Genomic DNA, 24,416 nt, shown 5'->3' on the forward strand with positions numbered 1-24,416 from the left:
ATCTATTTCTCGCTTGTAAATTATGAAAGGGGAGAGAGAGAGTGAGTGAGCGAGCGTGTGAGAAAAAAAATGAGTTACTTAAAAGCAGATAAATTTTTCTCTGTTATTAGATTGCAGGTCTTGGTGGTGGTGGTGGTGGTGATAATGGTGACGGTGCGAGATTGGGTGGTGGTGCAGTGGTAATGGCCTTATGGTGGTGATTGAATGGTGATGTCGGTGTGGCTAAGGTTGAAGAAGAAGAGGAGGAGGAGGAGAGCTGGGAATGAGGAAGAGAATGGAAGGAAGGAGAGAGGAAGGGAGATGAAACCGAAAAGAATAAAGAAAAGAGAAATCAAAAGGGGAAAAGAGGGGAAAACAGAGGGACAGGGGGGAAAATAATCAAGGAAATTGGATGAATGGAAAAGGGAATGAAATGAGGGAAGAAGGATCGAGGGGAGGTGGGAAGGACTGGGTGGGAAAGTTTTGATGGGGATGGAGGGGAAGAAGGAAAGAATGGAATGACATGGAAAGAGATGGACGATGGAATGGAGGGGAAGGGGGATTGAAGGATTGAAGGGGGTAGAGGGAGGGATTGAAGGGGTAGAGGGAAGGGATTGAAGGGGGGTGAGGGAGAGGATTGAAGGGGGATTGAAGGGGGTAGAGGGGAGGATTGAAGGGGTGAGGGAGGGATTGAAGGGGGTAGATGGGAGGATTGAAGGGGGTGGGGGAGGATTGAAGGGGGTGGGGAGGGATTGAAGGGGGTAGAGGGGAGGGATTGAAGGGAGTAGAGGTGAGGGATTGAAGTGGGTAGAGGGGAGGGATTGAAGAGGGTAGAAGGGAGGGATTGCAGAGGGTGGGAGGGATTGAAGGAGGTGGGGGAGGATTGAAGGGGTGAGGGAGGATTGAAGGGAGTGAGGGAGGGATTGAAGGGGTAGATGGGAGGGATTGAAGGGGGTGAGGGAGGGATTGAAGGGGGGTGGGGAGGATTGAAGGGGTGGGGGAGGGATTGAAGGGAGTGGGGAGGGATTGAAGGGGTGGGGGAGGGATTGAAGAGGGTGAAGGAGGATTGCAGAGGGTGGGGGAGGGATTGAAGGAGGAGGGAGGATTGAAGGGGTGGGGGAGGATTGAAGGAGTGGGGGAGGGATTGAAGGGGGTGGGGGAGGGATTGAAGAGGGTAGAAGGGAGGATTGCAGAGGGTGGGGGAGGATTGAAGGAGGTGGGGGAGGGATTGAAGGGGGGGTGGGAGAGGATTGAAGGGGTGGGGGAGGGATTGAAGGGGGTAGAGGGGAGGGATTGGGGCTAAAATCTTGTCAGTCGCTGGTTCCTTCAGTGAAAGAATCGATGCTGACAGGTAGAGAGAGTTGCAAAATTGTCTCATTCACTCTCCTTTTATCTATCTATCTATCAGTCTTTATCTATCAAACTATATCTATAAGTCTATCTATTTTTATCTTCATTTATGCATCACAGACTTCGTGTTGTGTGATTATTATTATTATTTTTAGTATTGTTATTTATTTCATTACAAGAACAGTCACAATTACTACTTCTACCACTACTACTACTACTACCACAAATACCAACACTCCCCACCTATTGTTTTACTTTTCTTTTTCTTTTGCTCTCTATATATTTCTCTTTTCCCTCTTTCTCTTTAATCTTTGCTTCACACCATTACCCATACCACCAGCGCAAAATGTCCCCACACACTCAGTCTAACCTCCCTTTTTCCTCCTCGACTCATTGTTTTACTTTCTTTCTTTTGCTCTTTATTTCTTTCTCTTTAATCTTTGCCTCATACCATTACCCATATCACCAGCGCAACATGTCCTCCACACACCCAGTCTAACCTCCCTTTTTCCTCCTCGACTCATTGTTTTACTTACTTTCTTTTGCTCTTTATTTCTTTCTCTTTAATCTTTGCCTCATACCATTACCCATATCACCAGTGCACCATGTCCTCCACACACCCAGTCTAACTTCCCTTTTTCCTCCTCGACTCATTGTTTTACTTTCTTTCTTTTGCTCTTTATTTCTTTCTCTTTAATCTTTGCCTCATACCATTACCCATATCACCAGCGCAACATGTCCCCCACACACCCAGTCTAACCTCCCTTTTTCCTCCTCGACTCATTGTTTTACTTTCTTTCTTTTGCTCTTTATTTCTTTCTCTTTAATCTTTGCCTCATACCATTACCCATACCACCAGTGCAACATGTCCCCCATACACTCACTCAGTCTAACCTCCTTTTTTCCTCCTCGACTCATTGTTTTACTTTCTTTTGCTCTTTATTTCTTTCTCTTTAATCTTTGCCTCATACCATTACCCATACCACCAGTGCAACATGTCCCCCACACACCCAGTCTAACTTCCCTTTTTCCTCCTCGACTCATTGTTTTACTTTCTTTCTTTTGCTCTTTATTTCTTTCTCTTTAATCTTTGCCTCATACCATTACCCATATCACCAGCGCAAAATGTCCCCACACACTCAGTCTAACCTCCCTTTTTCCTCCTCGACTCATTGTTTTACTTTCTTTCTTTTGCTCTTTATTTCTTTCTCTTTAATCTTTGCCTCATACCATTACCCATATCACCAGCGCACCATGTCCCCCACACACTCAGTCTAACCTCCCTTTTTCCTCCTCGACTCATTGTTTTACTTACTTTCTTTTGCTCTTTATTTCTTTCTCTTTAATCTTTGCCTCATACCATTACCCATACCACCAGTGCAACATGTCCTCCACACACCCAGTCTAACTTCCCTTTTTCCTCCTCGACTCATTGTTTTACTTACTTTCTTTTGCTCTTTATTTCTTTCTCTTTAATCTTTGCCTCATACCATTACCCATATCACCAGTGCAACATGTCCCCCACACACTCAGTCTAACCTCCCTTTTTCCTCCTCGACTCATTGTTTTACTTTCTTTCTTTTGCTCTTTATTTCTTTCTCTTTAATCTTTGCCTCATACCATTACCCATACCACCAGCGCAACATGTCCCCCACACGCCCAGTCTAACTTCCCTTTTCTTCCCCGACTCATTGTTTTACTTTCTTTCTTTTGCTCTTTATTTCTTTCTCTTTAATCTTTGCCTCATACCATTACCCATACCATCAGCGCAACATGTCCCCCACACACCCAGTCTAACTTCCCTTTTTCCTCCTCGACTCATTGTTTTACTTTCTTTCTTTTGCTCTTTATTTCTTTCTCTTTAATCTCTGCCTCATACCATTACCCATATCACCAGTGCACCATGTCCCCCACACACCCAGTCTAACTTCCCTTTTTCCTCCTCGACTCATTGTTTTACTTTCTTTCTTTTGCTCTTTATTTCTTTCTCTTTAATCTTTGCCTCATACCATTACCCATACCACCAGCGCAACATGTCCCCCACACACCCAGTCTAACTTCCCTTTTTCCTCCTCGACAGACGGCACAGAGCTGGGCGGCACAGGCAGACAGCACCAGCTCCACCTCAACGTGACGGAGGTTGGCACGGATCGCAGCACACACACAGGCGGCCAGTCCCTGCAGCTGTTCGGCCCGTCCATCCAGCCGCGGCACTGCGTCATCGCCCACACGGAAGGCATCGTCACCGTCACTCCCTGCTCCCGCGACGCCGACACCTTCGTCAACGGGCAGCGCATTTACGAGACAACCATCCTGCAGGTAAATACGAGAGGCATTTTCTTTTTTTTTCTCTTACTTCTTCGTGTTTGCCATTCTTCATCCTGTCTTTAATTTGCGAGACCTTCCTTAGTTGAACACGTGAAGGATTATCATGGTTTTTATTTTAGTGTGTGTGTGTGTGTGTGTGTGTGTGTGTGTGTTATTCCCCTTGATATTCTTTGTCTTGTTCTCCGTTTTATTATTATTGTTTTATTAATGGTCCTTTCTTTTCTCTACGACGCCACTATCCTGAAGCAACATTACCAGACTATCGAACTCAGGACATTGCATTTATCTGTTTAAGCCCCCAAACTGTCGCACTCACACAAGATACGACATTCAATTAAAGTTACCATCAAAAGTGTTAATTATTGATGTCTCTTTTTGCAATGGTTATGTGTAAAAAAAAATAACGATAAAGGCAGTGACTGAGTACGACAATCTGGCAACGCTGTCCTGAAGGCGAATGTTTTTTTTTTTCTTTGTTCGTCCTCGTCTTCCTCTTCCGCCTTCGTCTCATCACGCCCTTCGTCCGGTCCGCGTATGATTTTTTTTTTATACATTCTTCTACCTCTTTTTCTTCTTCGTCTTCCTCTTGTTTTTTGTATTTCAGAGCGTCTATTTATTATTGGAACTCCTCTGTAGGTGACCACGAGTATAAGTTTTTTTTTTTTTATTTATATTCTTCAACTTCTTTTCCTTCTTCCTCTTCCTCTTCTATTTAAGTAGCTCAGAGCAACAAAGAATGCGGCTGAAGGCCAAAAGTTTCGATCCAATTAGTCTGCTAAAAACCCTATTCAGAAACTACGATGAAAGCAGAATTTACCGTGTTGTTGATGACTTGTGAATTTACTTTATTTTTTGTGTGTGTTGGTAGAGAGAGGAGTGGAGGGGAAAGGAAGGAAGGCAGACCTGATGGAAAGGAGGATGAATGGAAGGGAAGGAGGGAGGGATGGAGAAATGGAAGGAGTGGAGGAAAATGTGGTAGGAAGGTTAGGGGAGTAAGAAGGAAAGGGAATGGAGGAATGAAGGATCGAGGAATGGAGAAAGAGGGGAAAAGAGGAAGGAATGGAGGGAAAGTAAGGACAAACGGAGGGAAGAGGAAAGAGAGACTGGAGAAGAATGTGATAGGAAGAAGTAAAAAAAATGGGATTGAGGGAGGAATGGAGATATAGAGGGGAAAGGAGGGAGGAATGGAGAAAGAGGGAAAAGGAGGGAGGAAGGGAGGGAAAGTAAGGACAAACGGAGGGAAGAGGAAAGAGAGACTGGAGGAGAATGTGATAGGAAGAAGTAAAAAAAATGAGATCGAGGGAGGAATGGAGATATAGAGGGGAAAGGAGGGAGGAATGGAGAAAGAGGGGAAAGGAGGGAGGAAGGGAGGGAAAGTAAGGACAAACGGAGGGATGAGGAAAGAGAGACTGGAGAAGAACGTGATAGGAAGAAGTAAGAAAAAATGGGATTGAGGGAGGAATAGAGAAATAGAGGGGAAAGGAGGGAGGAATGGAGAAAGAGGGGAAAAGAGGAAGGAGTGGAGGGAAAGTAAGGACAAACGGAGGGAAGAGGAAAGAGAGACTGGAGAAGAACGTGATAGGAAGAAGTAAGAAAAAATGAGATTGAGGGAGGAATGGAGATATAGAGGGGAAAGGAGGGAGGAATGGAGAAAGAGGGAAAAGGAGGGAGAAATGGAGGAGAACAAGAGAGAAATGAAGAGGAAGAGGATAGCTTTTCACCCATCATCCTCATATTTCAGAAACCTTTGACTCGTATCATCAAACATTTCGGCCTCCCGTTGCGACTATAATTTTCCAAGGCTGCAGAGAGGATACGTTGGGTTGCCATGAGTGTCTGTCCCGTTCGTGGCATAAAACCCTTCCCAAACTACCGCTAGGGTCATGAAACCACCCATGGAAACCTCTACAACTTCTGCGAGAGAGTATGGGTGTATTAAGTAAGGTCTCGAAGAGGTTAATGATATATACCTTTTGTTTCTCGCTGGGAATGAGTTAGAGAATGGAAGAAAGGAGAGTGGGATGGAGAGGAGACCGAAAGGAATGGAGAATAGAGAAGTGAAGTAGGAAACGAGAGAAAAACACAGGGAAAAGGGGGAAGAAATCAAGGAAATCGGAGGAATGGAAAAGGGAATGATATTGGGTGGGAAGGATTGATTAGGAAAATTGTGAGGAGGATAAAGGGGAAAAAGGAAAGAGTGGGTCGTCCTATTTTGCTACAGTCATGAAACTTCTGCGAGTGCCTTTTTAAACAGGTGTACTAAGGTCCCTAAGTTTGATAATAGGAAGCTTATGTTTCTCGCCCTCTGCCCACCTTCCTTCTCTCCTCCCGAAATTAACCTCTCTTTCGGCCACCTCTTTTGATTCTTTTTTGTAGGAGCAGCGAGTAGCGGGCTTTTTTTTTTATTGTTTCCTTTGTTTGTGCCCTTGAGCTGTCTCCTTTGTTGTAAAAAGAAAAACAACAACTTGAGATCGGCCTGTTTGTTAGTTCCACACAGGTGTTAATTGACGGTGCGTGTCGGCCGTCGGGTGACCTGTGTGAGGTGACCCGTTTATAGGCGCTTGCTATTCATGTATACGACGTGTTATAAGGCGCGAGGACCCTGATACATATCTAGGAGGTGCGTGCGTCTCCCCTCTCTCCCTCCCTTTCTTCCTTCTTCCTTACTTATTTTCCCTATTATTTTCTGTCTCCGTCTTTCCTTCTGTCCCTTTCTCTTCCTTTCGTTCTTATTTTCTGCCTCCGTCTTTCCTTCCGTCCCTTTCTTTTCCTTCCTTTCTTATTTTCTACCTCCTCTACTTCCCCTCCTTTTCCTTCTCATTTTCTCTCTTTCTGTCTTTCTTGACATCATTTTCATCTCTCTTACTTTCTTTTTTTCTTATTTTCCACCTTTTCATCTCTTCTTTCCTTCCTCCCTTCCTTCTCCTGCACTTCCTTTCCCTCTTAGTTTCTGTATCTGACTCTCTTTGTTTTTTCCTTTTCCTTTTCTTCCTTTCCTTCTTTTTCTGGTTCTCCATTTCTCCTTTCTTCCATTCCCTGTATCTTACTTCCCTTCTGCCTCTCCATCTCTCGTACCCTTCTTTCCTTTTCCTATGCTTTCTTCGTATTTTCTTCCTCTCTATCCCTCCTTCCGTCCCTCCTCCGTCTCTCTGCAAGTATAATAAAATGTTTCAAATGTTTCCCTTTTCCCTTCCTTCATTTCCTCTTTATTTTCCACCTCTTTGTCTCTCCTTCGCCTTTCCCTTCCTTTTCCCTCATGTCCTTCCCTTCTCATCTACCTTTAGTCTCTCTCCCTTCCTCCTAAAGTGTCATTATGCAGAGAGGCGAAGGGTGCGAGGAGACTTGATTGAAACTTGTAAACGGATGAAGGGCTTTAATTAGGGTGGTGTCAACAAGGATCGGGAACAAAAAGAGCAGGATAAGAGGTAGATAGATAGATTCAGATTCCACATAGAAAAGGATTGCTTGGTGCGCATGAGTGGAACAAGTTTGGCAGTCATGTGGTGAGTGCCAATACGTTAGAGAAGGTCGAGAGCTTTCTGTTTAATTAAAGGTCTCGGACAAAGTTAGATTAGTTCGTGGATTTGGAAGGTACAGTTCGGGGTGTTTGGTTTACTGGACCTGCCTTGTATGTGGGCCAACTACCCTCTTGCAGACTCGATTTTTTTTTTTTTTATTTATTTATTATTATTATTTTTTTTTTTGGTGTGTGTGTGTGTGTGTTCGTTTCTTCCTCTCCATCCTTCTTTCCCCGCCCACCATTTCTTCTCCTTCCTTTCATCCTTCATTTCCTTTTCTTCCATCCTTCAACTCCATCTTTCCTTTCTTCCTTCGTTCTCCCCTATCCGCTTTTCTGTCCTCATTCCTTCCTTCCTTCCATCCTTTGACTCCTTTTCTTTCTTCCCTTCCTTTCTTTTTTCCTTCTCCCTCCACTTCGTCTTTCCACACGTCCTTCCTTCAATCCATCCTACCTTCTCTCCTTCCTTTCTTTTTTCTTTCTTTTTCTTCCTTCCTTCCTTCCATCTTTCCCTCCCCCCTTCAATCCATCCTACCATCTTTCCTTCCTATCTTTTTTCTTTCGTTCTCTTTCTTCCCCTCCTTCCTTCCTTCTTTCATTCCATCTTTCCCTTCCTCCTTCAATTCATCTTACCTTCTTTCCTTCCTTTCTTCTTTCTTTCTCTTTCTTCCCCCCCTTCCTCCCTTCCATCTTTCCCTCCCTCCTTCATTTCTTCTCTGTATTTCCGCCCCAAATGGTTTGTATACATGTTCAATTTCTGCGTATTATCCCCACCATCTGTTTCACCGCACGCAACCCAGAGACTCGTGCGTGCGTGTGTGTGTGTGTGTGTGTGTGTGTGTGTGTGGGTGGGTGGGTGGGTGGGGGGGGGGGGGTAGGACTGGTGCTCTTGACCCTTCAGCCTCGAGCATAAACAACAACATTCCGCCCTGTCATCACTGTCCCGGATTACCTTCTATGCGTTATTAATATTGTCTTGCAGCCTTGGGAATAACAACTGACCTCGTTCTGGCACTCCGGCACCACCCACTTTAGTTACTTTATGCTCTATGGATGAGTCTTGCCAGTCAGTAAAACGTGCGGGCATTTTTGTTTCCTAACTTATTTGCTCTTCGTCTGCCTCCTTTCCTGCATAATAAAAAAACTAATCAGTATGTATTATCAAAGGCCTGTAGGAATCTCGGCTTTTATGTCATCTATACTGTAAAGAGGAAATGAGAGGGTGTGTGTGAGGCAGCTGTGTGGGTGTGAGAGAGAGCTTTGAGAGGAAAAAAACGAAGGCAAAGGTAGAAATGTTAGGGATAAAAAGAGGGAGTGGAGGAGGTGTAGGACTAGAAAGGAAAGGGATGGAAAGATCATGAACACGAGAAAGAGATAGACGGAGGAAGGTATGGAGGATGCAGAGAACACTGAGAGGAAAGAGGCAATGGAAAGTTGAAAGGGAGGAAGAAAAAAGGGAGGGAATAGAGGAGGAAGGTAAGAAGAGAAGGAAAGAGATAGACGGAGGAAGGTATGGAGGATGCAGAGAACACTGAGAGGAAAAGAGAGGCAATGGAAAGTTGAAAGGGAGGAAGAAAAAAGGGAGGGAATAGACGAGGAAGGTAATTTTTCGCTCACAGACCAGCTCACACTTCCCGTCCTCTGCCCACGTGTGAAGCGAAAGGACGGGTACGGAAGGATATAAGGCCCATATCCTCAAACATTTCAGGGCTCACACACACATTCGTTAAGGCTTTCGTAGAGGTTGTTGTGTTAGTATCTCCATGGGTAGTTTTATAAGCCTGCAGTGATAGTTTGACAAGGCATCTGGACCGTGAGAACCCGACTACTCTCCTTCGTGGCCTTGGGAAATAGGTGCTGTGTGAGAGTGGAGAGCATCTGAAAATAGGTGCCTAAGACTCGTAAAGAGGCAAGGAACAGATCCACCTCCCATTTCCCTTCCTAGTTAGGCGGGGTTCCCACTATTCTGTTTTCACGGATCCGTCGACCGTCAGTGACGTCATCAACGGAGCTCGGGCCCTGCGCGGAGCCCGTCCAGAGATGAACTCAAGTTAACTTTTGGGTCCGGGGTAGGGGTGGTGGTGCCAGTCCGGTGATGTTGAATATTCTACATATCATGAAAATATTAAATAGAAGTACTTAGCTACAAAATAACATATACAAGAGGTCGTTGTGGTTAATGCTGTCCATATGTTTGTCAATAAATGATGGACGTCAAAACGGAATAATGGGAACCCCGCCTAAAGTTGAGGGACGGAATGAGAGACGATGAGACAGAACCAACGGAGAGATGAAAGTAAGGGAAAGGGAGGGAAGGAGATACGGAAAGGCAGAAAATAAGAAGGGAAGTAAAAGTTGGGGGCATACACTCTACCTGCGCATGGCCTCGGTGCTCATCTCCGCCTCATTACCCACCATCAAAAACTGTGGACTCAACCTAATGACTCAGGGGCAGGTGGAAGGGAGGGCGTGGGGAGGGAAGGAAGGGGGGGGGGGATGCTCGAGTTCCTTCCCTCCCCCGCCCCTCCTGAGCTCCTCGTCCTGATTAGCAATCTAGTTTTCCCGCGGGTGCAGAGTCATCGCCCCGCGCCCCCCGCCGATAAGATAATGGTGTTTGTCTCAGCTTGCGTAAGGGTCTAATTGCAGCCCGGGCCATGTAGAGGAAACGGAGACCCGGTGTAATAGGTTTGATATTGTTTGGGGGGGTTGGGGGGAGGGAGGTTGTGTAAGGGGTTTGGAGGGTTGTTTGTGTGTGTGTGTGTGTGTGAGAGAGAGAGAGAGAGAGAGAGAGAGAGAGAGAGTTATTATATATTATCTTTCCCTAGAGCTTTGTAATAAAATAAAAAATAGATAAGAATTCCTTGAAAAGTCTAAGGAAAATAGTCGCCAGATTTATTAATGTTCTTGCTTATCTATGTATAATTATATGCGGAGTTGATTTTTTTTTATAGTAAAAAAAAAACAAAAAAAAAAAACAGCCCCCTAATTGTTGCTCCTATAAAAGAGAGTAGTAAAGAGTGGCCAAAAGTGAGGTCAATTTTGGATGGAGAGGCATTTGAATACTCTAGATCTCACAGCTTGTATTGTTAACCTGGTAGCAGCGACGGGCCAAATTTGTGGCTTTACCATGTAGCAGCGAGGGGCCAAATTTGTGGCTTTACCGTGTAGCAGCGATGGGCCAAATTTGTGGCTTTACCGTGTAGCAGCGATGGGCCAAATTTGTGGCTTTACCGTGTAGCAGCGACGGGCCAAATTTGTGGCTTTACCGTGTAGCAGCGATGGGCCAAATTTGTGGCTTTACCTTGTAGCAGCGATGGGCCAAATTTGTGGCTTTACCGTGTAGCAGCGATGGGCCAAATTTGTGCCATGATTTAAACCCCCCAAAATAGATGATACATAATCTGATCACAAATGCTTTGATATATATTATGAAATGGTTTGTGTGAGGGGTGATTTTTTCTTATTTTTCTCGCTTGGGGGGACCATTAAGAAACATGATCCCCGCTGCTACCGGGTTAAGTGATACAAAGATGAGTGTGTACATATTACCTGCTAGAAGGAACGTTTAGCTTCATGCATATTCATCATGAAGTTAATGTCAGCAATCATCCTGAGAAACACCTAACTCCTCCTTGTGACGGTGACTCCATAACCGCTTACAAGACTTTTTTTTTTCCTTTTTATTCTTTTCTTTCTTTCTTTCTTTTTTTTTTTTTTTGCCCATGAGCTGTCTTCTTTCTTGTACATAAATATAAGCTTAAAACTTACTGGAAGATTTTTTTGGTTTTGTGTTATATTTTTTGACAGCCGACTTTTTTTGTTTATTTTTCTTTTCTTTCTTTTTTTCCCCTCGAGCTTTTTTCTTTAATTAAAAAAAAAAAAAAAAAAAAAAAAAAAACCCCGCTTATAACTTACCGGAAGATCAATTTAGTTTTGTGTATATGCCTTAACAATGTTCTTTTTTGGGGGCGGTTCTTTTTTTTTCTTTCCTTGAGCATTCCTGTATAAAAAAAAAAAGATATACTCACCCTGACTCCTTCCTCAGCATGGGTGCATTGTGAGGTTCGGACGGATCTACAACTTCCGCTTCCTCGACCCGCAGCAGGATGACCGCATGAGGCAGCACCACCTCATCGACAGGTGAGAAGCCGGCCGGGGCGCCACACCTCGCCTTGCCGGGGGGGGTGAGGTGCTGGGGGGGTAGGGACAGCGGGGGAACCACAGGTGTAGTCTTGGGTGTACTGCTAGTCTTTATAGTGCCCTGCCCTTCCTCCTCTCCCTTGCCGGATAGCCTGAGTGCTTTGTTTTATTTATTTATTTACCAGTGTATAGATTTTTAGTTTGCTGGTCAGTGTGAGTACAGGGAGTTTTGTGTAGTGTTGCTTTCACCGTGTGCTGTGAGTTCCTCGGCTGATTTTTCACAGTGAACGATCAGAAACTACCTTCGGCTGGTGACTTGGGCAGTAAAAGATACCAGAAATAGTCCTCACAGAATAGTTTGAAGGGATAACCAGACAGTAGGAAAAGTGAACAGATTGTTAGTGTGATTGAATAGTTTGAAGAAATAAACAGACAGTAGGAAAAGTGAACAGATTGTTAGTGTGATTGAATAGTTTGAAGGATAAACATACAGTAGGAAAAGTGAGCAGATTGTTAGTGTGATTGAATAGTTTGAAGGGATAAACATACAGTAGGAAAAGTGAACAGATGATTAGTGTGATTGAATAGTTTGAAGGATAAACAGACAGTAGGAAAAGTGAGCAGATTGTTAGTGTGATTGAATAGTTTGAAGGATAAACAGACAGTAGGAACAGTGAGCAGATGATTAGTGTGATTGAATAGTTTGAAGGATAAACAGACAGTAGGAAAAGTGAGATGATTAGTGTGATTGAATAGTTTGAAGGGATATCCCTGCAATAAGAACAGTACATAGACAAGTATTAAGATAGGGCATCAAATTCTGCCTTAAATCACAAAGAGTCCTCTGAGTAAATATAGATAAATATGAAACTCCACAATATAAGTGAAAAGGAGAAAGTAGTGAGGTTAAGGAATACAGTCCATTCTGAAAGACTTGCTTGAGAATGAAAAGGTATAAAGAAGAGATATGATACAGAAAATGAATTAGCATTTTGCTGTAAGTTTACGTAAAGACGATAACACAATGAGAGGAGTGAAACGAGGAAAATAATATCACAGACAAGCTCTCATATGTAAGTCTAATTCTAGTGCACTATCAAGGGAAATAGTGGAGAGATAAGATAGGGAAAGTGAGCTGAAGGCATTATTGATTACTGATACTCTGAGAAAAACCCACGACAGGAATACTTCACACACTGCCGAGGACCATTAGGGAGCCAGTGTGTACAGGGTCAGCTTGCTCGGAGGAGGAGGAGGAGGAGGAGGAGGAGGAGGAGGAGAAGGAACACTCAATAATATAGGTTGTTAGTTTTCATGATAACAATAGGAGAGGAGAACCAGCAGAAGTCACCTCTGTGGAGTACAATAACTTTTTTTATATAAATTACAAGAGAGGAGAGAAATGAGACGCACTTTATGGCTACCAAGTGGTGTTTTTAGGCTCTGTGACTTGAGGAAGGGACAGCATCTTGCAATGGGTTCACAATGGCATGCAGTCTATTCACCTTGCATCAAAACAAAGGGAGATGCGTCGAGATGATGGGTGTGTGGATAGGTAGGGAAGACTTAAGGAGGAGGAGGAAGAGGGAAGGGAAAGCATGGTTAGGTAGGGAAGACTTGAGGAGGCTGGAGGAGGGAAGGGAAAGCATGGTTAGGTAGGGAAGACTTGAGGAGGCTGGAGGAGGGAAGGGAAAGCATGGTTAGGTAGGGAAGACTTGAGGAGGCTGGAGGAGGGAATTGAAAGCATGGTTAGATCGGAAACACTTGACGAGGGAAAGGACAGCATCTTGAACAGGCTCTGATGGCATGCAGCTCATTCGCTATTCACCATAAACAAAGGGAGGGGAGAGTCAAGGGATGGTAGGTGTGTGGTTAGGTAGAGGAGGCTGGAGGAGGGAAGGGAAAGCATGGTTAGATCGGAAACACTTGACTAGGGAAAGGACAGCATCTTGAACAGGCTCTGATGGCATGCAGCTCATTCGCTATTCACCATAAACAAAGGGAGGGGAGAGTCAAGGGATGGTAGGTGTGTGGTTAGGCAGAGGAGGCTGGAGGAGGGAAGGGGCAGCACTGTGCACTGACCGGGTCCTGCTGGCATGAAGTCTTCGAGGGGTCATCTTGGGTCACCTCTGTTTTGTTTGTAGTCACGTTACTTGACTTTCACCCTTGTATATTATTGTTTTAAGACTTAAGACGACTCATCAGTTAATCCTTGCTCTTATTTTTATTGTTCTTTTATAGTGATTAAGACTGATTCTGTACATATTTAGTAACATCCTCCCATGAGCTTATAGATAGCCCCCTCCCAAGCCCTTATAGGCAGCACCAGAGTGAAAGAATAGGAGAGTCTACCCACCTTCATCACTGGCAGCTTGTCATTCCCGAAATAGCTGTGCAAAATTCAAAGTGATGGTGATACAATAGTGTTTTTGTGTACTGTAGGTATCATCAGGGTCTTGAAGAAGTACCTAGAGATTTGAATTTCATGCAGCTCTTTTGGTAACAACACTCTGTCTGTGAGGAAAATGGCCACACCCTCCTATTCTGTGACCCTGGCTACCACTCCTCTAAGACCCTGTATCTAGCCCCCTCCCAAGGCCTTATAGCTAACTCCTTCTCAAGAACCTGTAGCTAGCCCCCTCCCAAGGCCTTATAGCTAACTCCCTCTCAAGAACCTGTAGCTAGCCCCCTCCCAAGGCCTTATAGCTAACTCCCTCTCAAGAACCTGTAGCTGGCCCCCTCCCAAGGCCTTATAGCTAACTCCTTCTCAAGAACCTGTAGCTAGCCCCCTCCCAAGGCCTTATAGCTAACTCCCTCTCAAGAACCTGTAGCTAGTCCCCTCCCAAGGCCTTATAGCTAACTCCTTCTCAAGAACCTGTAGCTAGCCCCCTCCCAAGGCCTTATAGCTAACTCCCTCTCAAGAACCTGTAGCTAGTCCCCTCCCAAGGCCTTATAGCTAACTCAATCTCAAGAACCTGTAGCTAGTCTCCTCCCAAAGCCCTGTAGCTTGGCCCCACTCAGTCCCCTATATCTTGCTCCTCCCAGGCCCTGTAGCTAGCACCCTCCCAAAACCTGTCAGTTAGCCCCCTCCTAAGTCCCTGTAGGTGATGGTCCTGCCCCACAACACACCTCACACACCACTCTGTCCAACACCCTCCCCCACAAAAGTATTCCTCAATCTTTGACATAATTTCAGACCATGGCAAGTACAAAAAGAATGATAATAATTGTTACGTCTCACCTTATGGACCTTGCATTGCCTCACACTTTCTCAGCATTCTCTTCTTCTCTGTTGTATGTATTCTGAGGCTTCAAGTCATGTACAGTATCCAGGAACCTATTGGTGCTCTAACCCGGACACTTAATCTCTCACTCACTCACTCACTCACTCACTCACTCAGATGGTGTAAATACTGTTCTCACTTTTTGATGCCTCTTTATCTTGTACACTTATATTTATTTAACTTATTTCTAGTTTTTTTTTCTCTCTCTCTCTCTCTCTCTCTCTCTCTCTCTCTCTCTCTCTCTCTCTCTCTCTCTCTCTCTCTCTCTCTCAGGTGACATGATAATTACCGTTAGTGCGCAGCCTATCTGAAATATCTCACTGATCAAAAAGCTTATTAATTAGTGTTGACACGTTAATTAATATATTCACTACCTCACTAATTTAATTTATATGGCTGTTATGACCCCCACCATGCCCCCCTACACACACATACACACATATACTCACTGTCCACCATCTCTTTCCATGATAATAATAATAATAATAATAATAATAGTAATAATAATAATGATAGTAATGATAATGATGATCACAGCACATGAGGTCACCAAGCCCACCTGTCCCTGTCCTTATTTATATGTAGCATGTGCCTGCCTGCCAGTGTGCCGTCCATGTATACTATGTGTCTATGTGTGTTCCTGTGTGTGTGTGTCCGTGTGTTTGTGTGCACCAGACTGTGATGGGCTGGCATGCTGGGTGAGGCACGTGGCATGTAGCATCTTGGGGTTGACAGGTCAGGGCAGGAGAAGGCTTCCACGGGGCCTCCTGGGGACAAGCAGGAGTCTGGGGGGGACAGCGTGTCGCATGCCGGGTCACATGCCGGGTCACAGGCGGGGTCACAGGCTGGGTCACGAGCCTCTAAGTCCTCGGCCCAGGAGCGGCTCAGCAAGAGTGAACAGAGTTTTGAGGGGAGGTAAGGACTGGAGGTGGTGTGAGGGACACTCTGGGACTCTTGCCTCTCACCTCTCACTCCTGGCATCCATTCTCATGCTCTCCTTGCCTTCCTCCCTCTCCCACTCTGTGTCTCTGGAGGGCTGGTGAGGAGCTGCCCGGCCACATGTGTAGGGTCCATCATAGTCTTGTGTTAGCACAGGCCCAGCGGTGGTCTGGTTGTAAAGCCAACTAGTCACTGGTGGTGGCACTTTTGCTGGCCAAATAATATATTTTCCTAAAGGAGCTATCAGTACCCCTTGTATTTCATTGATTTAATTTTGCTCAAGAGTCTGTCCACTACATTGATGAGCAATGGTATATAAATACATGTATTGAAAAATTACATGCTTTCCAATTCACACTGATGAATTGATGTTTGAGTTAGACTTTAATTACCCAGTTAGACTAAAATTACCCAGTGAATTCATGAGTTTCCTTGATAATCGTGAGGTTTTGGCTATCACACCTGAGATGCAGGGAGGAGGAAGCTCTTATTGAGTTCCATCTCAAGGACCTTACAAATATAGCTTCATCCCATTGCCAAGTCTTCCATGAGTAGTAAAGTGCTACTCCCTCAGTGCCAGCACCTCATAGCTCCCTCCCTCAGTCACTAGGAAGCGCGGGTGTCTATAAGGAGTCTCTAAGTACCCTTGCAGCCCCTCCCTGTTAGCCCTCTTTAGCCCCTCCTGAGTCTGTCATGTGTCAGGCCATGCAGCGAGGAGCATGAGGATACTGGTGTTGCATGACCTTTGTTTGTTCTAACCCTCATGCAGCTCTCGGACCGCCCGATGGCTCCCCATGTGAGTTACCTCTCTCTCTCTCTCTCTCTCTCTCTCTCTCTCTCTCCCCTCCTCTCCTCTCCTCTCCTCTCCTCTCCTCTCCTCTCCTCTCTCTCTCTCTCTTCAGGCAGTGTTTGCTTTGACTGTCCTGTGAAATATAATTGTTAACTCCCAGTCTATTCTGTTTGTTCAGTGATAATAATAATAATAATAATAATAATAATAATAATGGTAATGATAACCTTGTCTGTCCTGTTAATCAATGTAACCAGTGATTGTCATGATGAATTATTAATGACCTTATTCTTGTACAGTAATAATAATAACAATCCATTTGACTTTTTAGTGTTAAGTTGAAATAATCTTACGTGTGTGTACGTGTGTGCGTCTATATGTATGTGTGTGGAAGTGTGTACATATACCTGCGTAATACACCAACATCACAACTTAACACCTCTAACCCATTACCTTTACTGCCCTTGTGAATATATGTATAAATAACATCATTTTGGATCACATCAATCAGTTAACTCATTACAACTTTAACTCTTTCCCAGCAACACACACACACACACACACACACACACACACACACACACACACACACACACACACACAATTCCCTGATGCTCTTAAAATACAAAAGCATCTGGGTTTTCAAGGAAGTATTAAATCTTACTTTTATCCCTTTTTTTTATCTCCTTTCATTCCCTCTCTTGCCCCTACATTTATTCTTCTTTCCTTCCCTTTATTTCTTCCTTTTAAATCATTGCCTTTTTCATTCTTCTTTCCTTCTACTACTGTGCCTCTTGTACCTTCCTCTCCCTCCCATTTTCTTTACCTAACCTGCCGCAACCCTTCCCTCTTATACCCTTCCATATCCCTGCTCCTCCTACCCAAACCTCTCTTCCCCTTTCCCTCACTCTTCCATACCCTTCCCTACCTCTTTTCTTCCCCCTGTTCCCCATCCTTCCCCACCCCACAGAGGTAACTACGAGCGCTACCCCCCGGCGAGGGACCCCATACTCCCTGCCGTCTTGGAGTTCCGCGAGGAGAGCGAGGACGCCTTCCTGCACGCCATCACCACCGACCTGGACCCCACGGACATACAGTTCAAGCTGGCGCCCACCTACACCCTCTACATGGCCGCCAGGTTCAGGTAGGTCACTGCAGGAGGGAGCTTGTGAGGGTGTGGATAGGAGTTTGTGGTAGTTTGTAAGTATAGTGAATAGCAGTTTGTAAGGAGTTAGTAAGCAGTTTGTAAGCAGGTAGCAAGCAGTTTATGAAGGGTTGAGGAAAGGCATAGCAGGAATGTGTTTGTGAGGGGTTCAGATAAGCAGGTTCTAGCAGATTGTAAGCAGTTTGTAGCAATTTGTAAGCAATTTGTAGCTGCTTGTACTAGTTAGTAGGAGTATTTAAGCAATTTTTAAGTTCTAGGTAAGTAGTTTGTGCATTGTTCAGTAAAAGTGACATCAGGAAGAAGTTTGTAAGTGGTGAATAACAATCTCAGTGGTGTAGGGAAGATGTGGTGACTGCCTTCCTTACATCAAGCCTCATAGCAATGGTTCTGTACAGCTCTCATGCCTGTCCCTCCCCCCTCCAGGGCCTCGACACACTACCGGCCGGACCTGAGCCCCACTGAACGAGCTCACCGCCTCACCGAGATGCTCACCAAGGTCGCCGCGATGGTGCAAAATGTGATCCATGTGAGTACTGGGAAGCGTGTATGGGAGACTCCTTCCAATACATGCTGTTTGTTATCTGTTGGCTGAGAAAACTCCCTCACTGCTAATGAATTGTGGCTCATATTTATTATTTTGTTTATCTTATAGTGACATATAGAAAGGTGATCCCCTGTATCTGATATTCCATTTATTTTTATATATGATGCAGCTTTAACCCGGTAGCAGCGACGGGCCAAATCTGTGGCTTTACCGTGTAGCAGCGATGGGCCAAATCTGTGACTTTACCGTGTAGCAGTGACGGGCCAAATCTGTGGCTTTACCGTGTAGCAGTGACGGGCCAAATCTGTGACTTTACCGTGTAGCAGTGACGGGCCAAATCTGTGGCTTTACCGTGTAGCAGCGGCGGGCCAAATCTGTGGCTTTACCGTGTAGCAGTGACGGGCCAAATCTGTGACTTTACCGTAGCAGTACGGGCCAAATGTGACTTTACCGTGTAGCAGGCCAAATTTGTGACTTTACCGTAGCAGTGGGCCAAATCTGTGACTTTACCGTGTAGCAGCGACGGGCCAAATTTGTGCCATGATATAAAACCCCCAAAATAGATGATACATAATCTGATCACAAATGCTTTGATATATATTATGAAATGATTTGTGTGAGGGATGATTCTTTCTCATTTTTCTCGCTTAGAGGGACCATTAAGAAACATGATCCCCGCTGCTACCAGGTTAAATGTGTCTCACAGCATTTCATACATTTCTCCAAATGCTGAAAGTTTTCCTTGTTCCAGTCCCGCCACGGTGACCCGACGTCCCTTGCCTTCTGGATGGCCAACGCCTCGGAGCTGCTGCACTTCCTCAAGCAGGACCGACACGTGTGCGGCTACTCTAGCGACGCGCAGGACATCCTGGCGGAGGCGGTGCAGGTGGCCTTCAGGTAATGAGTGTGTGGATTCACTGCAGCAGCCTGGCCCTCCTGCTGCCCAATGGAGCTTTGTCTGTATTAATTTTTGTCTCCTCTCTGCCTTCATTTATCTTTCCGTTACTGTATATCTGTTCATAAGTGTGTTTGTATCATCCCTGTTTTTACCAAACATTCTGCCTCAAGAAGGATGTGACCCTCCCAGAGTAAGGTGTCTATCTGAGCCGTGTTCCTGCATTGATGTCTTGTTGATGTGTGTGTATGTGTTGTGCAGGAGCCTGGTAGACTGTATGCAGGCAGAGCTCTCCACATCACTGCCCATGTTCCTCGAGGACAGGGATGACATAAATGAGGAGGAAGGATCAACAGCACATGTAAGTACTTCCCTCTGTCTGCCATGGATGCTTTCATTCACATCAGCCCCACAGACAGGTTTTCCTCCTCCTGTGTTAGGTGGCACTGTAACACTCTTGGAGAAGTCAAATTATTACATTTTGTTGGGCTAAGCTTTTGGAGTTAACTATTTTGTGGTTACTGCTTGTCTAGGGGAACTTATTTCTCAGTGGAACACTTTAATCCTTTAAGGAGTTCAGTACTACAGAGGTTGGCTATTACCTGAGTGCAGCTGGTACCTCATGTTTTTACTTGGTGAGAGACTGAACTTTGATACTTTACTACTTTATCACTGAGGCCTTGAGCTAGAATATCCAAGTGAGGAAAGAGTGGAATGACAATGAATACTTATACACCTATCTCTGCCCTCACTCCTTCACTCACCCTTCACTCCTCTCCTCCCTCGCAGGTGCTGTCCATCCTCACCAACACCATGGCTCTGCTTTAGGTGCAGCGTCAGCATGGCGCTCACCATCCAGCTCTTCTCGCAGCTCTTCCACTTCATCAACATGTGGGTCTTCAACCGCATCGTGGCCGACTCCCTCCCCAACTACTGCACCCGGTGAGTCCTGGGAAGGTGCATGTGGTGGTGTGCTGGGCTGAGAGGAGAGAGAGGTCTTTGTTGTAACTTGGTCCCATGGAAGGTTAACTACTGACACTGTTGCCAGATTGTCGTACTCAGAGCATAGTATTTACCTGTTTCTGACGCCTAACTATTGCCAAGAAACATCAGGATCTAACTCTTTTAACAATAACTATAAATTAGTTTTGTTAATGGAGCCCAGAAGACAGTTTGGGGGTTGGAAGTCGGGAAATATAATTGGCTGAGTACGTCAATCTGGCAGCACTGGCTACTGAGCTTTAGAAGTCAAACAGAGATAGATAATTTCAATAGATAAGGTCCAACTGACTGATGATCCTCCAGTTGTGTTGATCTGTGTTTTTCGTGTTTCACATATCTGAGTATATATAAAGCCTAATCAGCCCACCAGGGAGGTACTGACAGTGGCGTGTGTGTGTGTGTGTGTGTGCAGGGTGTGGGGCGTGAGGCTGAAGCGGCGCCTGGCTCGCATTGAGCTGTGGGCCGAGAAGCAGGGCCTGGAGCTGGCTGCTGACTGCCACCTGGCCAGGCTGTCCCAGGCGGCCATGCTGCTGCACTCACAGAAGGTAAGCAACAAGACACAATGAAGAATCCTCTTTGAATAATTAAAGAGCTTGTCAGGGATGAGGCTTTGATGTGATTTGGTTTGATAGAATTTACATTTTAACAAATTACTGAGGATGACACGATAAAGTGCACACACATATAAACTTTATTTTTAATGTGGTCCTCGTCACTCAAGAAGATTTGCTAGAATTTATTTATGAAATATTTAGAAACAAAACAGTCTCACTGTACTTGTATTATTATTTTTTTGCCACTAAAATTTGTAATTCATATTATGCAGCAAGTGAAAGAATATCAAAGCAAAACAGAAACAAACTTATCCATTACCTGCCTGTTCACCTTTCCTTCCTGTGCTTCAGTCTGCCCCTGACGACATCGCCACCATCTCATCCACCTGCTTCAAGCTCAACTCCCTGCAGCTGCGAGCGCTGCTGGAGAAGTACCAGCCCACCCCCGACGAGCCAAAGATCCCACAGGACCTGGTGGACAACGTGGTGGCGGTGAGTGGCGCTGTGTGGGAGGAGGAGGAGGAGGAGGAGAAAAAAAGGAAAGGAATTCTTAGAGAAAAAAAGGACGGAGAGTAAAAGTGAAAATTGAAAATTATAAATTAGTAAAATGAGAGATGGACAATCGGAAGCATTACTTCATGATTTTATAAAGTCGCAAACAGACCCAAAGATCTTGAGATCATCCACAAACTATTTGAGTTGTCACCTGGAAACAGCAACACGGAAAAGGGTTAATAGGCAAAACAAACCCCGCACCAGCCAGCCCTCGGGGTGAGGACAGCGAGGGAGGTGAATCAAGAGGTGGCACAGTGTCCTTGATCACTGATAATGCCAGAAAGCAAAAATGTCACGTGTTTTGGAATTTATACAATTCTTCTCCATTATTTAAAAAAGGGACACATTCAGAGCCCTATATAGACTTATTTAATGAATGCAGAATATTTAGTACACAATTTCAAATCGTAAACAGCTGGCATATGAGTGATGTTTTGAGGGTTACGCGGCAGGTCTGGGGAGAGGCTGGGCCCACCCCACACACTGACCTCATGTTTGTGTGACTATGGGAGTGCCAGCACTTGGGGACGGGAAGAGGGATGGAAATGTAAGGCACTAGAGGAAGGGACATAAAAGAAAAAAGTGGGGGTTATATTCCTGCCATCACGTAAAAAAAACTACTACTCTAGTTGATCCCTGCAGAAACCTCACAGCCATGGTAGAAACCCTGCTGATCCCTCCTAACCAGGCACGCCAAGCCAAGGCTGAGCAGGGCCAGGCTGAATTGAGGTCCGTTGTGGTGCTTCATATGTGTGTGTGTGTGTGTGTGTGTGTGTGTGTGTGTGTGTGTGTGTGTGTGTGCATAGTTATTGCAAAGTGCAACCTTACAAAGCAAGTACTTAGACACACACACACACACACACACACACACACACACACACACACACACACACACACTAGAAAAACTGTAAGGATTAAGCAGGTTGAAACAAGGTCAGCTGAGCTCTTGAGAATCTGATCCACAAGTGCCATTTCTACCCAAATAAAGACTTTCTCAGCAACAGGTTATGTCAGGGAGGTGTCTTGTAGAGGGGTGACTAAAGCATTACCATTTCTCAACAGTCAAAAATGCATGGAAACAAAACTCTGAAGACATCCAGCTGATGCAAACTTTAACAAAAGTCTTAATATACTAAAATTTGGACTTGCAAGAATATGGTTTTCAAGGGCTCAGTCAAGGTGTACATTGTTCAAAGCTCAGTTTTCATCAGTGCTCTTCTATAACTCTGTCTTCCCTCCTGCAGGTGGCTGAGAGTACAGCAGATGGCCTGGCCCGAGAGGATGGCCGTGAGGTGCGCCTGGAGGAGGAGACTGACCTGCAGCTGCCCTTCCTGCTGCCCGAGGACGGCTACTCGTGTGACATTGTCCGCGGTGTTCCCTCAGGCCTGGCGGAGTTCCTCAACCCCCTGCAGCACGCCGGCCTCTGCAACATGAACCCGCAGCCCACCTCCTCCGGCTACTGGACCATCTACATGCACGAGTCTGACACTCGCCCTCCTCCCGGGGTAAGGACTTGGTGGGGGAGGGGACGGGGTAGCTAAGAAGGGAAAGGTGTGGAAGTGGATGCGGTGGTAAAGCTAAGGAGGAATGGATGTAGAAGGAGAGGGGAGGGGGAAGCTAAGAAGGGAAAGGTGTGGAAGTTGATGCGGTGGTAAAGCTAAGGAGGAATGGATGTAGAAGGAGAGGGGAGGGGGAAGCTAAGAAGGGAAAGGTGTGGAAGTGGATGCGGTGGTAAAGCTAAGGAGGAATGGATGTAGAAGGAGAGGGGAGGGGGAAGCTAAGAAGGGAAAGGTGTGGAAGTTGATGCGGTGGTAAAGCTAAGGAGGAAAGAATGGAGAAGGAGAGGGGAGGGGGAAGCTAAGAAGGGAAAGGTGTGGAAGTTGATGCGGTGGTAAAGCTAAGGAGGAAAGAATGTAGAAGGAGAGGGGAGGCGGAAGCTAATAAAGGAAAGAGCAGTAAAAACACAAATAAACAAATAGCCAAACAAAAGAATGCACACAGCAAGGCCATGGGGAGGGAGTGGATGAGGAAGTCAGGGAGGGAGATAGTAAAAAAATATGATAACTGTTAGTGTGCACACAGTAAAAATATATAAATCCAAGAATTTGTACAACAAATATTGAAAAAAAGACACTAGTCATTCACTCCCACAATGCATTTAGTCATTTACATACAGGATACTTCTTGTTTGAATGCACTCAACCTACTCAAAATAAAATAAGTTGATTTAGCAATTATAGTTATGACAAACAGTTTAGTTACAGTAAACCATTACTATAAAATTTATGTATGTCATATAGGTAGGAATATATGCATCAACTTTCCGTTAATGCCTTCAAAATATAGAAACCTCTTATAGTATGTACATTGCAAGCTTTTTCTTCTATATCTTCTTTTTGCCCTTGATCTGTTTCCTTTGCTGTCAAAAAAGTATGTACATGAAGCTACATACTGAGCCCTTGACCTCCCACCCAGTGCTCATGCCAGTGTTTGTTCCCCGCAGCCTCGTAGCCCGAGTGTGATGAGCAACAGGTCCATGTCCATCCCCCGTGGCGAGCCGGAAATCCACGTCATCCAGCTCCACAAGTCCAACAACGGCATGGGGCTGTCCATCGTGGCCACCAAGGTGAGTACCCAACACCCACCTTGTGTCCTCCTTCAGGCTGTTCCTTTGTTTTCCTGGGGGCCTCCTTATACCCCTCTGCAGGCTGTTATATGTCCTTCCTGGGGGCCTCCTTATACCCTCTGCAGGCTGTTCTTTGTCCTTCCTGGGGGCATCTTATACCATCCTGCAGGCTGTTCTTTGTCTCTCACGTTGGCCTCTGTTATGTTGTCACTCACAGAACTCTTTATATTCTGTGGCGCCTGTTTGGGGTACTTTCTTATTCTGCGGGTCTTGTTTAAGGAGCTCTTTTTATACTACAGTGCATTTTAAGTATTGGTGCTGATGTATTTTATAGTCTGGAGCCCCTTGGTTTATAGGGGACCAAACTATTTACTCCAAAAGTTTATTGATATATGATACTTGAAGATAGTCCAGCCCCTTGGTTTGTAGGGGACCAAACTGTTTACTCCAAAAGTTTATTGATATATGATACTTGAAGATAGCCCAGCCCCTTGTTTTGTAGGGGACCAAACTATTTACTCCAAAAGTTTATTGATATATGATACTTGAAGATAGTCCAGTTACACCATGATACTACAAAAGGGGCAAGGAATGGGTTTGTAGGGGACCAAAATATTTACTCCAAAAGTTTATTGATATATAATACTTGAAGATAGTCCAGTTACACCATGATACTACAAAAGGGGCATGAAATGGGGTTGCGAAACATAGTCGTAGTTAGGGACCCAAGAAGGCTAGAACTGGCAAT

General features: G+C 45.1%; 1 pseudogene; it reads left to right on the forward strand.

The window, feature by feature from the left end:
* The window catches only part of LOC126993357 (afadin-like), a 59,486-nt pseudogene extending 35,494 nt beyond the window's left edge, over window positions 1-23,992 (forward strand).
* The last annotated feature ends 424 nt before the right edge of the window (window positions 23,993-24,416 follow it).

This window comes from Eriocheir sinensis, unplaced genomic scaffold (genome assembly GCF_024679095.1).
Source record: "Eriocheir sinensis breed Jianghai 21 unplaced genomic scaffold, ASM2467909v1 Scaffold604, whole genome shotgun sequence".
NCBI classification, from domain to species: domain Eukaryota; kingdom Metazoa; phylum Arthropoda; class Malacostraca; order Decapoda; family Varunidae; genus Eriocheir; species Eriocheir sinensis.